The 19,170-nt window shown below is 45.4% G+C and overlaps 1 protein-coding gene across 11 annotated transcripts in view; it reads right to left on the bottom strand.

Annotated features, from left to right (window-relative positions):
• The window catches only part of Atxn1 (ataxin 1), a 415,680-nt gene that overhangs the window by 178,979 nt on the left and 217,531 nt on the right, over positions 1-19,170 (bottom strand). For 9 of the 11 annotated variants that reach the window (XM_028867699.2, XM_028867693.2, XM_028867691.2 and 6 more), the window contains one exon: positions 4,357-4,420. The gene's annotated coding sequence lies outside the window, so the exon portion shown is untranslated. Of the gene's footprint in view, positions 1-4,356; positions 4,421-9,195; positions 11,145-13,129; positions 13,202-19,170 lie in introns of those variants that run through there. The other 2 variants (XM_028867696.2, XM_037205766.1) reach the window with 2 other exon arrangements.

Below are 19,170 nucleotides of genomic sequence, written 5' to 3'. Positions count from 1 at the left end.
ATTAGTATCATAAAAATGCTGGCTTCTCCCCTCTGCCTTTTGTCTCATTTCCACTGGCTCAGAACTTGGAGAGAAAACTCCTTTAACTCTTTTAAGATAAAAGTTTTCATATGAAAACCTTCTCCTTTCCCAACAGGCCTCAAAACGAAATTAGGAATCACTACCCTAATCTATCAAACCTGTCACTTGAATAAAACCCCCTTCAAATCTCTGATTTAATGGCTCCAAAGACAACTCGTAGACTGAGAAATCTGGCCCCAAAGGCAAATGCTGTGACAGTGAGTGCTGGGGGTGGGGTGGGAAAAGAAAAGCTTACCTTTGTGCCAGTCTGAAACACAGTGCAGGGTCTGTGGTCAATATCCACAATGGGAAGAGGGGGGAAGTGACGTCTTTAGATGCTCCTAATTTGTAACTTTACAGATACACTTCAAAATATACACTGAGGATTTCTTTTTTTTTTTTTTTTTTTTTTTTTTTTTTTTTGGTTTTTCGAGACAGGGTTTCTCTGTGTAGCTTTGCGCCTTTCCTGGGACTCACTTGGTAGTCCAGGCTGGCCTCGAACTCACAGAGATCCACCTGGCTCTGCCTCCCGAGTGCTGGGATTAAAGGCGTGCGCCACCATCGCCCGGCCACTGAGGATTTCTTAAGTGTATCTTTTCTTTAAAAAAAATTGTAAACAAATACATGAATATATTTACACACATACAATCCTTGGGAAACAGGATGAGACTATGACATCATCATGAACAAATGGTATGGCATGGGTACTACCCACCGGGCTTCTTGCTTTAGAGGAATTTAGAAAGAGAGCATGTGGGGGTGGGGTGGGGAAATGTACTCTTTCTAATAGTAAAAGGCTTCCTTTCAGCCTAGAAAGATGCTCAGACCTCCCCCCAAAGAAATAGTAGTCAAAAGAAGAAATGCAGGGTGGCTGTCAAGTGGATGGCAGAGATTTTTGAAAATGCTTCCAGAAGTTAGGTATGGTGGCACATACCTGTGACCCTAGGGCCTTGGGAGGCTGACATCCTCAAGTTTGAAGTCAGTCTGTGTTACTGCAATGGTGTTAATTGCCAACTAGACAGAAGCTAGAACCGCTTGGTAGGTAGATCTTTGGGTATTCGTGTCGGGGGTTGTCTTGATTATATTGATTGATGTGGGAAGACCCACCTGGACTATAGATAGGACTAGTCCCTGGACAGGGATCCTGGATGGTATCAAGTCAATGGTTCTCAGCCTTCCTGATACTGCAACCCTTTAATACAGTTCCTCATGTTGTGGTGACCCCAACCAGAAAACTATTTTTGTTGCTTCTTCATAACAATAATTTTCTACTGTTATGAATCATAAAGTAAATATCTGATATGAAGCCCCTGAGGAAGGGTCGTTTGGCCTCCCAAAGGGGTTGGGACCCACAGGTTGATAACCACTGTACGGAGTGAAGGAAGCCAGTTGGGCATCAGAATACATGCGTGTATCCACTGACCTCTCTTTCTGATTGCAGACGTAACGTGATCAGCTGCCTCAAGCACGTGCTACCTTGCCTTTCTTGCATGATGGATTGTGTTTTGAACTGTGAGCTAAAATAAACCCTTTCATCCTTAGGTTGCTTTTGTTCAGAGTCTTTTATCACAGCAATGGGAAAAGAAACAGAACAGTTACATAGTAAACCTCAGGCCAGCTTGGGCTGTAGCATGAGATCCTGTGGCTTTCAGAGTTTGGTGGGAGAAGCATCAGCCGAAACCAGAGTATTTCCAACAGATGTGAAAGACAGAGAATATCAGAGACATTCAAAAGCTCCAAGGGTAGAGCAGTGATGAAACTTCAGTTAGGATCTGTTCCCTAGTAGAACCTTCTAGAAGGAAAGGAATGGTATTTCTTTGTGTAGCCCTACTGTGCCGGTCTCACAGGTCCACAGCATGTGACATGAGCTCTCTAGATCACCCATGGCTCAATGCCTACCTTCCAGCCAGGAGGAGCTGACTGTCATATACAGGAATCTCAGACTTTGGCATGTCCTTATGACAGAGCTATCCTGCCACAGAGACGAGGCAACGCAATTACCTACTTGCTCTCAAGAGCTAAGGTTGGGAGGTGCTCAGCTCTGCTGAAGAATGATATCATGGGCATTACCTTCCTCCTTACCCAGTTCCAGGCTGGATAAGGACACAGGCAAGTGTTAACAGGAGAGCTTGATAACAAGGATGACAAAGCGCAGACTGCCCACTATCAAAGGCCCCAGGAAGGGAAAAGGCAGAGGGAGATAGGCCGGAAAATGCAGGAGGCATTACGGCAATCGTGGGTCTGCCCAGGATACATTGGCTGCTGCAAGCATTATAGTTTTTTTTTTTTCTGGCTGCACAGACATGTTGCTATGGAACCAATACGTGCCGCTGCCATTTGGCCTCTAGCAAATAAAATCTCAGTGCTGGCAAGAGCACGCCACTGGATTTCCCTTAAAGGGATACCATCCATGCTCAGTGCCATTATCAGTGGAGTGTAGCACTGTTTCAGAGTTCCAGCCCTCTACACGGCAAGACACAGAACTCAGCCACTCATGTTCTACAAGGTCAAAGTGTAAGTGCGACCAGTCCCTGATCTACTCCGCATTGTTACTTTTTTTTTTCATTCAAAATGTAGTTTTATTTCAGAAAAACAAAATAAAGCAAGCAAGTAAACAAACGAAATCACCTTAGGGCAATGAAGAAAAGAGGTTCCAAACTTTGTATATCCCAAATGAATAGAGTATTGTCAGCAGGATTGCTACTTTTTATGTTTGATGTTGGGTGGATCCCGGGGTCTTACCAGTAAACACTATTACCACTGAGCTACTCCATACTCTCATGCTTCTTCTTAGGCTAAAATTTCCCCCAACCACCACAAAACCTTCATGGCTTCAGTGTGAATTTCCTTTGCATCTAATTGGTAAAGAACAAGGGGGTTATGATATTTTACATAATAATCCCTCTTGAATGTCAAGATCAAACTACTGATGAGTCCAGCAGAGGAGGAAGTCCTTGCAACTGTACTGTGTGCGCTCCAAGGTCCTGCTTGCCTCGTTCTACACATGTTTGTTGGTTTGCTTGGTCTTTGGCCTTTGACTGGTCTCAGCATGTGACAGCAGGACAAAGGCAGTGGTTTGGAAAGAGCATGAAGGAAAATATGCACGTATGCGGCTCTTTAGTCTGAGCTGACACAGCTCCCTCCCCAAAGGGGAGGGTGACTCAATGACTCAGGAAGCTCACGAAACTTACAGGATTCACAGGCCCCTTCACAAGATTAGACAAGCAGCAAACAACTGCTGGGTGGGGAAGACTTTTCAGGCGGCTCTGTGCTGCCAACAGCTGGCCAGGGGGCTCCACGGATCAAGTTTTTGTTGCCACCCATGCTGGAGTGGCTTTTTGGTGGTGCAGCGGCTGGAATCACCTACGCTCCTCTATGTCCTCCCTTCTCTACTTCTGTTTAATCCAGCAAACTCACTGATCCACTAGGCTAAAACTGTGTGGATTCATTTCTTTATTATGTCATCACTGTCCTCTCTAAGGTGAATAGATATTTCTTTACATATTCCTAGGCAGAGTCATGCAACTGTGCCCATGCCAATGAGGTCTACACCGGATGGTTTCCAGATGCACCTACTCAGTCAATCCTTCTTGGTAGCATGATGACTGTGAAGCCAAACAGTACTACTTCAGCATCTGCCTTAGGGCAACAGGCCATTATCATGGTATTAGTGCTTTATTTAAATTGAATTATATCACTAAACCTATCTTCTTGGAAACAAGCTGTGGGTTAAAAACCATCATCTCTCCACAGGACCACCCCGCTGAGAGTCAAATGTTGTTCTCACCCTGCTGGCTCTGCTACTGTCTATGATGTCACAGGTCTCTGGGCGCCCACTGCATCCCAGCGATCTCATCTGTACACAGGGACTTTCCCAGATAGCCTGGGAGGCCCCATTGGCTGCTCATAAGCGATTGCTCTTTCTCATGGCACTCAGGAGACGCAGCCATGTGAACTAGACAGAAAGTCTCCCCTTGCCCACAGCCTTATCTCTATACACCAGTCACAGAAGGAAAGACACTTTCTCTGTGAACTGTACAAGGTGACAGCAGCCGTGAGGGCAGCTCATGAGACTCGGAAACAGCAGGAAGCAGCAGAGAAAATGCTCTGAGCAAAACCACCTTTTCTGGGAGAGACCCAGGCAAACGAGCTAAGAGGGAAAGAGCCTCTTGACTCCAAGCTTGAGAAGACTTCCCCAGCCTGCCTGTTAGCACTCGCTTGATCTTGGAACCTCACAGTATCAAACATCAATTTGACATGGACAAAAATAGATGGTACATTTAAAGGCTCACTCACCCTCTGCCAACAGCAGGTTGGTTTCTTCTCAAGAAGAAAGTTTTGGTCTAATTTCTTTGGAAAACTGAAAGAGAGAAAAAACAACATCAACAAAAGATTTAAAAACAACAGCTAGGGAGCCTAGTTGCTGAGTCAGGTAGGTGGGTGGGAAGGGCGAGGACATCCGTGGTTAGTAGATACACATGGTGATATGCAGCTATGACATGAATTTTAAAACACCTTTCAACAATCAATATACAGAAAATCATGGTATGCATGTTTTATTTAGCATGAGTTATATGAGCCTTAGATTAAGGTTCATGTACATTGTGGTGTGTGGGAAATATTTTTAGGCGGGTCTTTTAAAATCTCCCACTTTCCTCGTTTACTGCATTTTGGTTTTTCTTTCTCCCAAGTGCCACATCCTTAAGCTTTGACCAACAGCCATCAGTAACTAGGTTTGCCTAGGAACACAGACTTGGCAAGAAGTGATGGAGGCCCCTTAACAAGCCCACCAAGTAAGGTTATGCAGAAGCCACAATGTCTCAAGCTCTGACTGGTCCAACCGGCTATGGGAAAGAAGGGAGATGATGTCAGGGTTTGGCCAGAGGAACGCTGAATGATGGAGACAGAAAAGGAGTAAGAGCAGCAGAGTTCCAGCTCCAGCTCCAGGTTGTTCCTAAAGATCACCAGAGACTTTGAAGGGACCTCTGTGGGTCTAGAGGGGATGTGAATCAAAGCTATCCCAACAGGTTTCACAGCATCCCCAAGTATCTAGAGTCCATCCTAACCTGTTCCTGTCCCTTTCTTACGAGTCAGCAGACGGTGAGAAAGGACATGAGGCCATTTGGAGGATTTTTGCTGATGGTGCCCCATCAGCATAAAAGGTGGGTTCTCAGACCTGGAAAGGCCTGCCTTAGCATGCCTGAGAGAAGTCTGTTCACACACAGGCGACACCCACCCCACGGTGCTGTCAGATGCTGCAAGGCTAGGCCATCTGAGATCTAACTCTGGCTGCAGAGAAGATGAAGGAAGGCCTGACTGAAAAGATGGCCAGAGACAGCCCAAGCAGGGAGTGGGGCACACCAGCAACACCTCTGGAGGGATCTTTATAATTCGCTCACACACAAGGAGCCCTTTCATCCTCAAGACAGATGAGATGTCTACAGGAAGAAGGATAAGGACCTTGAAAGCAAAGTTCAGGGCCAGCCCAAGTGTGCTTCTTAGCTCTGCCACCCCTAGCTGAGTGATTCCAGCCATGGGAACCCTCTGGGTTTTCCTCATTTGCATAATTCCAACAATGCCATCAGCTGCTGCATGCCTCTCTGCGAGTCTGACTGCAGCACCAGGCATGCAGGAGAGACAAAAAAAAGAACGGCCTTGAGTCCCCTTTAGCTCACCACATTCATGTATCTGTAACAAGAGGAGAGCTGTAGAGAGATTTCTAGAATCTATCTGGATATGAGTACCTGCAGTGCACTGACCCTCTCCACCCACCCCCAATCTGGTGAGACAAATGAGAACAAAATAAAGCTGTTTACTGAAAAACAGTTACATGGTATAGATGGGAGGGGCAAGAAACGGAAATGAGGAAGTTCCCACTAGGAACCAGTATCGATATTTTTACTTACACTCTACCTTCTTCCCTGTGCCCAGGAATACATACATGCATTTGAAATAGAATTAAACCTATGCGTACATATATAATTTAGTTTAACATGTTTTAGGGTATTCATACCATTTTGCCAACTAATGTTTTATAGCTGATACACTAAAACCCCCTTTTATTGCCAATAAATTTACCTACATTTAATATTTTTTTGAAACAGAATAAAATAGGTAGCCCAGGCTAGCTTTGAACTTGGTACACAAACAAGAATGACCTTGAATTTAAGTTCCTTTTGCCTCTACCTCCAGAGTGCTAGGATTACGGGTCACCACACCTACTTTCTTCAACCCCAGAGGCTCATGCATGAACTACTTAGCCTTACATCAAAACATTTTAAAGGACTGCAAGAGTATTGCTTTGGAAGAATGAGTCAAGAAATATTTATTTGTTGAACATACAGAATCCACCCATGTATCCATATTTATGAGAAATGACTGCATGCCATGGCAGCATGTGTCTTCTCTCTCTCCTCTGTTTTCAAGATTGGGAAAGGCAGATTGCTTAAATATAGTAAGTTTTAACAGCAAAAATTTGTTTGGGTTTGAGTGGGTGAGCTCAGAAGAATACAAACTGACACATATACCATGGGGAATGAAATCACAGCTCACCATTTGCAGTGAGCAGCTAGGAGATGTTGACAGGGGACCAGAGATGACAGGCAATGCGCATGCTCACTAAAGTAGGAAATCGTAAGTCTAACATCAAACAAATGTCCCTGTTTTTTGCCCAGTCATGGTGGAGTGGATTTATGATGCAGAGAAAAGCGAATTGAGTGCTGCAGAGTTCTGAGTGGCTCTAGAATTAATCCACATTATTTGGAGTTCAAAACCCATGAAAAGGACATTGGAACATGCCACATGAAGGTATCGAGCATGGGGCTATTTGTACAATGCCAGTGTCTCTGGTGTAATTTCTTCCTCAAAGAGAAGAGTTGATTTGATAAAACATACATGAGGTGGTAGCATGAGTCACAGGCCATATGATCACCTTCCATTATCAAGGCTGTGCTATAACTCTAACAATCATCAGCCACATTTCAGACAAAGGCCGCTTTGGAGAGAGGCTGGGAGAGTAAGATATGCCTACAGACGTCCAAGGGTGTGGAGACATTTTTTCTTCCAGTTACAAATGCAGTCCATCTTTTGAAAGTATTCCTGACTGCAACTACCAGCAGGTAAGAAGTGGGGGTGAGGGGTTAGTAGGGAACAGCAGAGAAAGATAGGGTACACTGAAACTGAAAATTCTGGAGAAGCACACGAATGAGAAATAAAATTTTATTTGTGAAACCAGAGTCCTCAGGAAATGACACGCGGGAGTCAACGGCATGAGTCCCCTTGTATGATGAGAGGAGATGCATGATGGACCATTTTCACTATCTACTGGCAACCTAAGAAATGCCTAGGGCATGAGTGAGCCATATCATGGCGTTGCTGTGAGCTCATTTCCAGGAAGGGTAAACTTAGGAGAGAAGATACACCTTGAATGTGGGTGGCACCATCCTATGAGCTGGGGTCCTGGACTGAATGAAAAGGTTAAAAAGGAGAAAGCCAACCAAGCCCCCAATTTCCTCCCTCTCTGCTTCCTTATCCACCCAGATATGAGCAGGCAGCCTCACACTCCTGCAGCCACATCCATGAGCCTTCCCCACCCACAGTGTGCCCCCTGCCTCCCATAAGGCAATGACTACACTCTCAAACTGTGAGCCAATATAAGCCCTTCTCCTTTAATTTCCTTCTTGTCAGGTATTTGATTTCAGCAAAGAGAAAAGTGAGTAATGTAAGATCTTCCCTCAATGGTTCCAGCTCCTGCAATCTGAGCAACATCTCATGGTGGCTGGATCCTTCAGTCCAAGAGAGCATCACTCTTCTATCTTGACCATGTGAAAAAAGAATTAAAATGATGAGAGAAGAGCTCAGACACCCAACACCCAAAAGCCTCTTTCTGACAACACACACTGGGACTTACTGGCTCACAGAAAACAATCTGAACTGCTTGCCACAAATCTTCAATGGGTGCAATCCGGGAGCTGGCAAGATGTCTCTAGTAGTGAAGTTCTAATAGGGAAGGAGTTTTGCTTTGCGCCATTTGCTTTCTCAGGGACAGAGAAGCAGATGGTCGGGACCCATTGTAGATTGTATAGTGACCCTTTTGTGCATTCAAAGTTGAGTATTATATATAGACTTAGGTTTGCCTTCAAACTCTTTGAAGGGTACACAGGATGGGTCATAACACATTCTGTCTCTGCAGGCCCAACCCAAGTAAAGCTGATATAGAGCCTAAGATGCTCACCCAGTCTCTTCAGAGACACTTACATGTGTCTACCTTGTCAGAAAACTGCTGATGTTATGTACTCCACAACTGGAGTGAATGTGTGGGCTGCTGACCTTTGGAAGCGCCATCTTGCATTTGCTGTACTTTGGACCTTAAATGTCCTCTAAAGGCCCTGAGGTTGAAAGGTAGGTCCCCAGAGTGACACTACTGGGAAGTGACAGAGCCTTAAGAGGCAGGAACTAGAAAAAAAAAAAGTTCCGGGCTCACAGGCACATACCCTAGAAGAGGACTCGAGAATGCTCAGCTTCCTTCACTCTTCTTCATTCCTTGGCTATGAGGTGAGCACGTCACCTCAGTCATGTGCTCCCACCATTTCTGTCTTGTGCTGCCGAAGGCCCCCAAAAGGGGGTGATTGATCATGGATTGATACCCCCAAACTATGAGCCAGCCTAATCCTTCTTCTCCCTTTATAAGATGATTATCTTGGATGAAACACAGAGTGACAGAAAGTTGACATATTACCTCACATCCTCTGAGAAAGCAGCAGGCTCCTTACTCTTGGCTATCATCACTTAATGAACAGCTGATTTCTGCTCATGAAGTTTAGCCCTCCTTTCCAGCTCAAACTGAGTCTCTCTCCTAGTCATTCTAGTAGCTCCATTGCACAGAAGGGCAAAGCAAGGCTCAAGAACACACAAGCGACAAAACTAAGCTTGTCAGTTTCCTGACCAAAGGGGAAAGCCGAGCTCCCCAGCTCCCTGCATTATGTGTTTCTTGTCTTTGTTATTTTTTCAAGTCTCCACACACTAGCATTCTGACAGACACAAAAAGGAAGAGCCAGCTGTCCCTAAGTCGGCAGACAGTCCTTTTTCAGGTAATTATTTTGAGGGTAAGTAAACAAGAGCGGCAAGGGAACTTACCCGTGATACTCAGCAAAGAGTCTTGCCTTAGCGGTCCGGTGGGTGCTAGGCAAGCGCTCTCCAGGCAGAACAACGGGCCTAAAGTGCTGACAGTTGCATCACCACAAAATGTAGCCCTGGCAAGTGAGTCCAACAATTACTGTGCATCACTCTGATTATGAGCCACAAGCATGCAATCAACAGCAGAGAGACGGTCCTAAACGATCTCCATCAGCATTTTACTTCAGTTCTCAAAGCGAGGCGGCTGAGCACACTTCCATCTGACCTAAGCGCAATGCTGACAACCCAAACCCCAAGAATACATAAGAACAAGGACAGTCCGAGAACACTGGCCATGGTGGTGGCCGCCGGGTATAATGGATGAATTTTAGTTCATTCAATTCTTCCATTTATTACTTTAGGGTAAATAAGTATCACTTATGGAGTCCTCACCTAATAAAGCCATGCATACAGGCAACCTGATTTAAATCGAGCGGAACTTTAAGTCAGTTTTACACATTCCCTACACTATATGACATGCATGTTCCTTGAAGGACTTTGATATCCCATTCTAAATTTTGTGAGTCTTCCCTTAAATTCTGGTCCAGCTCTGAGAGTTTAAGGTTTATAGTATTTATTTCCATATCCGCATTTCCTAGGCACTCAGTGCCTGGCCTTTATGTTACATACTGAGCAACCCGAAGGAAGGAATGCATTTTCACAGCACCATATATAAAGAGGTGCGTGAACCCAAAGATGACTTCAAGTAAGACAAGCTACTAGCATCTCACAGGGCGACTTTCAAGTTATGAAATTCTTCTAAACTGGAAAAGATGATTGTAAATATATGCTGTGGAGATCTGTTTTTAGGGAACTCTCTCTGTCTTTCTGTCTCTCTCTCTTACACACACACACACACACACACACACACACACACACACACACACACTCCCATGCGCATGCACACATACACCAAGATACAATTGCTGTCATACTGACTAAAGAAGTCAATTTTCAAAGGCTTCCTTCCCACCACCACTCTATTTCCAATGCTACTGTTTAAACCTCAAGCTGGAAATGATATTTTAGGAGCATTTTTAAAGGAAAGTTAACAACTAAAATGTCCCTATGCATCTAGCCAGCTCTGGGAGAGAGATACTGATTATTATACTGTCGCCTGAGGTCAGGCGTGTGATTCGCCGTTCCTGGCATCCTATTGGTGCTCAAAACGTTTTGGAAGTTGGAGTATTATGAATATTAGGCTAGGGGTACCGAAGATGTATTGGTTGATGACACACATTTTGGGGAGAAGGTGCTGAGACAGGCTGGCCTCAAGCTCACCATGGTAACCAGCAGATGCTGGCCTTGAACTCCAGGTCCTCCTGCTCTCATCTCCCTAACTCTGAGATAGCGAGTGTGCAGCACTACCAAGAATGTATGCATGTGGACACAATTATATGTGCACCTACGATCTTATTCCACATTTCATGTAACAGAAATGACGCTCTTGCTTTCTCTCTTTAGCCTCTTTTACAAATAGCTTCTTCTGGCAGGAGAAAGGGTGGCTGGCGGTTGCCTCTATGTTGTCACCAGGCTGTTAAGTGACAGACATTGGGCCAATGTTTATTAATTAGCAGAAGCCACCAGGACTCAAGCACTGGCCTCTGTAGAGCTTGGTGCTCCATTCAAAGCCTTCACTTATCTTTGTTGTGTGGATAGATTTCAGCCCTTGTACTCACCACAGTCAACGACACATCATTATCTCCCTAGCCGATACACATCTCAGTGAAAGGTACATGTGTAACAGTCTGTTTCTTGTGTAATTCCCATGCGCTTGACTACTCACTCTACCTTAGGTTCTTATCTAGTCTTAGTTATTTGACGACTTTTTTTTTTTGGTCATTAGTCAATTAACTTCTTTTTAAAATGTTTTAATTAGCACATATTAATTGTAACTAATAATGGGTTTCAACATGACATTTTCATACATATAGATAATATGTTTTGATCATTTTCATCCCCTTCTTATCCCCTCTTGCCCCGTCTCCACCCATCAGTCCCTCCTCCTCTTAAGTTTCTCTCCTACTTTTGAGTCTATTTTAAAATTTTGATTTCCTTATTAATTTATTTTGGTGACCCTGTGAATATCATTGGTGCTGTTTACAGAAGCATACTTTCTGTTCATTGCTTTTCACTTATGATATAGTGTCTTATTCTATAGCCCAGGCTTGCCTAAAACTTACTACATAGCCCAGGCTGACTCACCTTGTACCAGTGACTTTGTGTAAGGCTCCTAAACACTGAGATTACGGCCTGAGCCACCATGCCCAGCTACTTTTGTGTTTCTTTACTTATGCATTTGTTTGTTTGTTGTTGTTGTTTGCTTTTATAGACAGGGTCTCATTAAGCAGTCCTGACTGGCCTAGAGCTGACCATGTAAATAAACCAGGCTCTGGTCCTCCTGCCCTTGAAGCTGAGTGCTAAGATTGCAGAAGTATGCCTTCATGGCTGGCTGGGTCTTTTTAGTTTTAATGTGAAGATTTTTCTTGAGCTAGAAGTTAATTAGACAATACAGGAAAAGCATGCCTCTTCTGATTTCGGTATCAAAGTTGTTATTATCTTTTTATACAAGTCAAAGTCTAGGGCTGGAGACTCATTGATAAAGCTCATTGATAGAGTACTTGCTCCGCATGTAGAAGGTGCCAGGTGCAATCCCCTTTACCACAAAACAAAGATGGAATCTATTCAGGTCATTGTAAGGGGGCATTATTAGGTTTAGGTGCTTTACAAGTTCACTAGCACCCCAAATGCTAAAGCTGTCTTGAGTGTTTCCTTGCTATTCAACCTTGCAAAGTATTCTGCTTGCCAACTGCTGGAGGATACAAGTGTTGAATTCTGCCAATGTGATGCCATCCAGGGTGAGAGCCAACTCAGCTTGCCTTCCAGAGAAGGGCTCCAGTGCACAGGAGCTGTCTATTAGAATGATTTCATAACCAGAGTGCAACTATGACATGGTCAAAAGTCATACTTGTGATTTTAATCTACTCTCTTCTATCTACTGTGCCACCTTCACCTGCAACCCACGGGAAGTCTGTCCACTGAAGCCTCCCGCCTCTTCCAGCATGGATGAGGTCTGGCCAGGAGAGAGGAATGCTGTCCGATAGGCCAGGGACTCTCCTTAAAGCTGCTGGATTGACACAGATTAAAGGCATAGATAGCTCACTGTGCCTCCCGAGGCTCCTTCTGAGCAAGGGGGTTCTTAGGCACATTTTTATCTCCTTGCTTACCTTTTTTTGTGGTAAGCGTCTTTTTATTTTTTAGTTCTGTCCAGAAAAAGGAAGGAAGAGAAGGAAGGAGGGAAGAAAAGAGGGAAAGAGGGAGGCAGAGAGTGAAGGAAGAGGGAAGGAGAGAGGGAGGGAGAATAGAAAGAAAGGAAGAAAGGCATGGTGGCATGAAGGCAGGAAGGAAGAAGGAAGGAAGGAAGGAAGGAAGGAAGGAAGGAAGGAAGGAAGGAAGGAAGGGAGGGAGGGAGGGAGGAAGGAAGGAAGGAAGGAAGGAAGAGAAGCAAGCAAGCAGGTAAGCTAGAAAGCAGCCCACTAGCTCCAAGATACAAGTATTTCACTCTGAACTTCATATTGACAATATTATAGTCATGGCAATTTAGAGGAAAATTGGAATCTAATGAGAAAAAATAAGAGAGGAGTACTGATCAAGAGACTCCTGAAAATCAGCCCCAAATAGGGCTACCAAGACCTAGGGGTTCTCTGAGCTTATTAATACAGACACCCCCGACCCTGGGGTATGTGAAATGATTGCAGTCATTTCTTTAAAACTGTTAGTCACCCTCTCCACAAGGGCAGTCTGTAACCAGGGATCCATCTATACGGGTTTGTCACCGAGATGCCTCAAGGTCAGTGACTAGAGTAACCTGATAAGAATGATCTCACCCACTCACTATAGCACAGTGGTGTCACCGATCAATACAGGAGTGCCGCATACCGTCCACCGAGCCTCCTCCAGGGAGTTCCTGTGCAGAGCAGAAACAAATTATACCCTTCGAGGCAGATGACACACCAAGACAGGAGGGCACTTTCTGCAAAGTGAATCCTTTGTTCTGTGTGGGGGTGTCAATCCACCTCAGGAAAGGGAGTGAGAGCAGAAGAGTCCACTTGAGGGAGGCTTGGCGGGAAGGGGGATCTCTTTTCTCCGCCTGAGGCTGCCCTCACCCTTCGACTTGAGAGCGCCACACAAGCCAGGTGCGGTGGGGGGTACTCCTGTAATCCTAGCATGTGGGAGGTGAAGACAGGGGGTCAGAATTTCAAGGGAACCTCCAGCTGCCTAGTTGAGTTTGAGGCCAACCTGGGATAATGAGACTCTGTCTCAAAAAAACATAAAAAGTATAAACACAAATGACTGCCATGCTGGTAACTAAGAAACAGACCCCCGTTTTAAAACGTGCCCCACAGTGTTGACCTCCATTATAAAGCAGGGGAAGGGTCAGTAACAGTATTGCATATTATAGAGCGCTTCCCATATGGTAGCCTCTATTCTATTAACAAATGTGAATTGGCTTAACCTTCCCAACACTCTAGGGAAACAGACTCCATTTTTTAATATCCATTGAACAGACAGGAACACCAAGGCACAGAGGGTTCAGTAAGATATGCCTGAAGGAGGTGCATGGAGGAGGGCTTATGAGTAGTTTTCACACTTAAGAGTCGAGGCACACAATTATTAAATTGTCTAGTTAACAACAGCTGCTACCACACTGTAACTTTGATGGTGGTACTCACAGCTTCAAGAGCTATATATTTTTATCTGTGTTTTATCTGTCAGCTTGAAATAACCACTCTGCATGTGTAATCTCTCTCCCAATGAGGAGGCTTCTGCAGAGACCCATGTGTGCTTGTGTGTGTGATGAAGGAATGGTAGGAGGAGGAGCTGCCTCTAATTCATCCCTAAGTCATCCCATAAGACAGACTGGGAGCCCCTGGCCAGCCTAATTTCCAGATAACAGAGATGAGGTTTGAGGAAATCACATGACTCATCCAAGGCCATGCTGCTTTGCATACAAGCTCTCCCACTACATGCCTGTGGTTTTCAAAAATGCAAAACCCATGGCATTTTTTCCTTAAAAAAAAAAAAAAAGTTTATATAACTATGACATACAACAGCACTAAATAAGAAGTTGTTCTCATAGAGAGTCTGAGGGGGCCCGAAGCCTGAAGGCTTATGGGGGAGGGAAAGGATTTGTATAAAGTCACTGGAGACTTGTGGCAGCATCCTGGACACCTCTGGGGGCCTTCTAAGCCGTGAACAGTCCCGCTTCCAGCCTCTCTGCTCTAGTACCTTTTTTTAAGGGTCTGTTCTGTGTTTGTTCCTTTCCAGCTCTGAGGAATCTTCCTATTGACCCCCAGAAGCTCACAATCTTTGGTGACTTGAACTTTCATCAGTAGCTGGGACAGGGGTCAAGGTGTGATAAGGGTTTTTTTTTTGCAAGCTTGTGGACCGGACACCTTGAAGCAAATCTGAGCTCCTTTCCAGGGATGAAAGGAACGTAGACCAGGAACAGGGGGCAAATCTGCAAGGTGGACTGTCCCCGAGGCTGCAGAATCCCGGAAGGCACAAAGCCGTGGAGGTTACAGAATGTCAGGGAGGTCGGGGCTCACCCCCAACAGTCTTCACCCAGCCTCCTCACTTAAAGGAAATTGTGTCCCACCCAGAAAAAGTCCCTTGGCCAAAGTTGTGCAACGGCATGCCTGACACTAAAGGTTTGTGACATCTCACTAGTGAGCATCCAAAACTCCAAGAAGAAGAATGAGGGTGTGAGCCACAGGGGGGGGGGGAGTCAAAGGAGGTTCTGGAGATGCCGAATGATGTGAGACAGTCAAATACTCTGAAATCGAAGTCGTATGTGCTTCTATGTAAACCCAGCTCTTAAGGGTCTCGGGGGGAAATCCATCACCTGGAATCACGAGAAGGCTTGTCAAGTGCTCTAAGGCTCCACCAGGAGAGGTGAATATTGAGAGACAGGAAAAAAGGGCTAACCTTTCCCCCCACAGCCTGAGTTCTGAGCTGCTTTCAGATGTCTAGCAGGTGAAGGGGGGGGGGGGTTAGTGGGAGCTGCTTCTGTAGGGGAGGCCCCATGCATGCTCATTAGCATACGCTATCCGCACTCACTCCAGATGAGATTCCATCACAGAAACCTATTTATGCATTCCTTAATATAAATCTAAATTGCTCTCTTCAAATAGCAGAGAGAGCTGAGCTTCAGCAAGGGGAAGGAGAAGTGACGGCACTAAGAGCCAGGCTGCATTTTCAGCTTGTCTTCCCCCCTGTCACCCTGCCTTGACAGCCTTAACTTACACACCTCACTGAGCTCATCCCAGCACTCAGGGTAAGCAGGCTTTCTCTAGAGGGGACACCAAGGAGTACTCAATGCTCTGGACCACTAGGGGTCATTGGTAAGTCTTGACCTAGGTGGGTCCTTGTGTACTCCCAACAGATAGATACAGCTCATGACAGCTCAGCTGGTAAATGGCATGCCCTGCAGGCATGAGGACCCGAGTGCAGTCTCCTAGGACGTATGTTTCAAAAACAGCTAGGTGTGGTGGCATGTGCTTGTAATGCCAGTATTGGGGAGGCATGGCTGGAGAATCCCTGGGGCTCACTGGCCCACCAGCCTAGTCACTCAGAGTTTCAGTAGGAGATCTTAGTCTTAAAACTTAAGATGGGTGGGACCTTGAGAAACAACACCCCCCACATGTATACACACATACATACATACATATATATATACACGTGCATACATATATACACATGCACATAATACATATACATGTACACACATACATGTAAGCATACACACATGCATACACATGTATACACATAAAAATACATACATACACACAGGAACACAATACATACATGCACACACACATACACATAGACATACAAATGAACAAATGCCTTCACATACATACACATATCCACACACAGACACACATGCATGTACACACACATACATACACATGCATACACACCTACACACACAGAGACATGCATTCACATGTTCACACTTCATGCAAAGGAAGACACCAACAATGCCAAGCCGCACACCTGACACTTCTGATGTGACTCTCCAGGAGCTGCACACACTCTTCCTAGAAACGGTGCATCTAAACCCAGCACACCACAGAGGACTTGGAAATGAAAAGGCGGGGAGGCAGGAGTGTGGGGCAAGCAGTGTGCGTGGAATGGAGCCGTGGCTTTAGTTCTGCTTGTTTCTTCCCAAGTCCCCAGGCCGCTGGGGGGGGGCAGCTGTGTCAGTGCCTGCTTCCTGATGAATGATAATTTACAATACCTTTTCCCACCTATGGAAAAACAGCAGTTCTGTAACTTAAGTTCCTATGCAGAAGCAATGTTTCAATTCTTTTCATTTGGAGTAAGACAAGCCAACCTGGAATATGTTTAAAATAGTGAAAGGTTTAAATGAAAGCCCCAAAGTCCAAAAACCATAGCCTAAAACAAGGTCCCATGAGACTCCACAGGAAAGCAAGCAGGGAGAAAAAGAACGATCAATTACCTATGTATTAATCTTCTAAATGAGGCTTGAACCAGAGCCTTGTGGCAAATTTTAGCTAGGCACTGATTTTTATGTGTTCTGGTCACCACTGTTTCAGCTATTAGTTTTTAGGTTTTTATGAGTATTTGTCTCCACATATGTGTGCTGTGGGATGTTCTGTATGGCAAATGTGTTGCTCTGATAGGATAGTAAATAAAACACTGATTGGCCAGTAGTCAGGCAGGAGGAAGTATAGGCAGGACAAGGAGGAGAAGAATTCTGGGAAGTGGAAGGCTGGGTCAGGGTCACTGCCAGCCGCCACCATGACAAGCAGTATGTGAAGATGCCAGTAAGCCACAAGCCACGTGGCAAGGTATAGATTTATGGAAATGGATTAATTTAAGATATAAGAACAGTTAGCAAGAAGCCTGCCACGGCCATACAGTTTGTAAGCAATATGAGTCTCTGGGTTTACTTGGTTGGGTCTGAGCGGCTGTGGGACTGGCAGGTGAGAGAGATTTGTCCTGACTGTGGGCCAGGCAGGAAAACTTTAGCTACATATGTGTGTGTTTCACAGGCATGCAGTCTGAGGAGGTCACAAGAGGTCAGCATATCTGCTGGGACTGGATTTACAGAAGGTTGTGAGTCACCACGTGGGCCATGGGAACTGAACCTGGGTCTTCTGCAGGAACAAGGGCTCTTGACTCTGGAGCCATTTCTCCAGCCCCTGTTTTATTTTAAACCTTTTCTTTTACATTTATTTTCTGTGTGAGGGAGTGGGCAGGTTACAGCAGTCATATGGAGGTCAGAGGACAACCTGTGGGAGTCTGCTCTCTCCTTCCATCACATGCGCTCTCAAATTTGAGCTCAGGTCATCAGGCCTGGCAGCAAGTGCCCTTACCAGCTGGGCCATCTCTCTGGCCCCCAGCAATTTTCACAAAACCCAGACTTTCAGCATAGTCAGAACTTTCTAGAATGTATATGTTTTCAAGCATATACATGAGTCTACAGAAAATAAGTGCTGTGAATATGTGTTGCTACCACTGGTTAATACAGAAGCTGCTTTGGTCTATGGCAAGACAGGTTATAGCCAGGCGGGAAATCCAAGCAAAGATACAGAGAGAAGAAAAGCAGAGTCAGGGGAGATGCCTGGGACCCCCAGGGAGCAAGATGTAATGGAACACAGGTAAAGCCATGAGACTTGTGGCGATACATAGATGAATAGAGGGTTCTGCTGTGGATATCGTTCTGTATAAATAAAACACTGATTGGCCAGTGGCCAGGCAGGAAGTATAGGTGGGACAAGGAGAGAAGAGAATTCTGGGAAGTAGAAGGCTGAGTCAGAGAGATACTGCCAGCCGCCACCATGACAAGCAGCATGTGAAGATGCTGGTAAGCCATGAGCCATGTGGCAAGGTATAGATTTATAGAAATGGGTTAGTTTAAGATATAAGAACAGTTAGCAAGAAGCCTGCCATGGCCATACAGTTTGTAAATAATATAAGTGTCTGTGTGTTTATTTTATAAGTGGCCTGTCAGACTGCCGGGGCTAGGCGGGACCCGGAGAGAAAACTCCAGCTACAGGGTTCATTTAAGATAAAAGAGCTAGTTAGCAATAAGCCTGAGCCACAGACCAAACAGTTTGTAATTAATATAAGCCTCTGTGTATTTATTTGGGACGAAGCGGCTGCGGGACACAGGAAAACTTCTTTCTGGCTACATTTACTGTCTATTACTTTTAGAGCTTTGTCCTTGAGTTAAAGCTGGTTGCTGAACTCTGAACTTGGGGCTTGGACTTGAACTTGGAAGTCCCATAAGGACTTCCCGCAGCCAGAGGACTTAGTTGTGGCACGTGAAATCATATGGAAATTCTACTTTCCTGGGCATGGTGGTCCATGCTTGCCATCCCAGCACTGAGGAGGCTGAGGCAGGAGTAGCTGAAGCTCGAAGCCAGCCTGAATTACAGAGTGAGACCCCACTGTGGTTTGGATGTGAAATGGCTGATGTGTTTGGATGCCGGTGTAGAGCTGGCACCGCTTTGGAATGCTGTGGAGCTGTGAGGAGACTGATCCTCACTGAAGGAAGCAGCTCCCTGGGAGGGAGGGGATCGTGAGATTCTGCAGGGCAGTCCCACCCTGCTCTGCTCTCCACTTCCTGGTTGCAGACACAATCTGAGCAGCTGCCGTGGTCCTCCTACCATGCCTGTATCCCTTCCAAAACTCTTCCCTCTCTAAGGAGCTTTTGCCAGGCATTTTACCAGGGCAACAACAGGAGAAGGACATAGAAGGGACCCTGTCCAGGTATAGGCGAGGTAGGGGACAGGATAACCAGACCAGCAATCTCTTTATTCATTTTCAAGTCTAGCATAATGAAAACGATTAGGGGCGTACAGGGCATTAGGGGCTTCAAACCTTAGTATGCCATGCTGGGTG

Source organism: Peromyscus leucopus, chromosome 5, assembly GCF_004664715.2.
Source record: "Peromyscus leucopus breed LL Stock chromosome 5, UCI_PerLeu_2.1, whole genome shotgun sequence".
Lineage (NCBI taxonomy): Eukaryota > Metazoa > Chordata > Mammalia > Rodentia > Cricetidae > Peromyscus > Peromyscus leucopus.
This window is presented reverse-complemented; position numbering and strand designations above follow the sequence as displayed.